The following is a 479-nucleotide window of genomic DNA, read 5'->3' on the forward strand; positions in this document are numbered from 1 at the left end:
AGATAATAGGAAATGCTCAGGAATACGTTCATTCAAAGCTTTTAGACTACAAAGTGAAAGTGTCGGGTGGAAAGTTTCAAACAGCGTTTACTTTTGCCGCTCTGCGGCGATGTTGTAACACATCTCTTGTTGCCATGCGGTTGTCAAGCGCTGAAGGTCAAGAAGCCTTCATATGCTCAAAAATATCATATAACACGTGTTATATGATATCTCTAGCTGTGCTTACGTGACCTGCGTCGACTCTTGCCGCCATGATACAGAACCGCGGCGAAACGCGTTTTTCGAGTTGTTTTTTTCGTTGAGGGAATATAGGCTTGATACATATTTGTATAGTTTTATTTTCAAAGCTAACGTTCAGTTAACGTGTAGTGAGTTATTTACGTATGTTTTTACAGTGGTTGTCACAAAAATGTGCGCGGGATTGCATCTTAAGCTTATTAATTTTATTATTATGTTTTCCAGACGGACTCGTTGTTGCC

Source organism: Priapulus caudatus, unplaced genomic scaffold (assembly GCF_000485595.1).
Source record: "Priapulus caudatus unplaced genomic scaffold, Priapulus_caudatus-5.0.1 Scaffold2188, whole genome shotgun sequence".
NCBI lineage: Eukaryota > Metazoa > Priapulida > Priapulimorpha > Priapulimorphida > Priapulidae > Priapulus > Priapulus caudatus.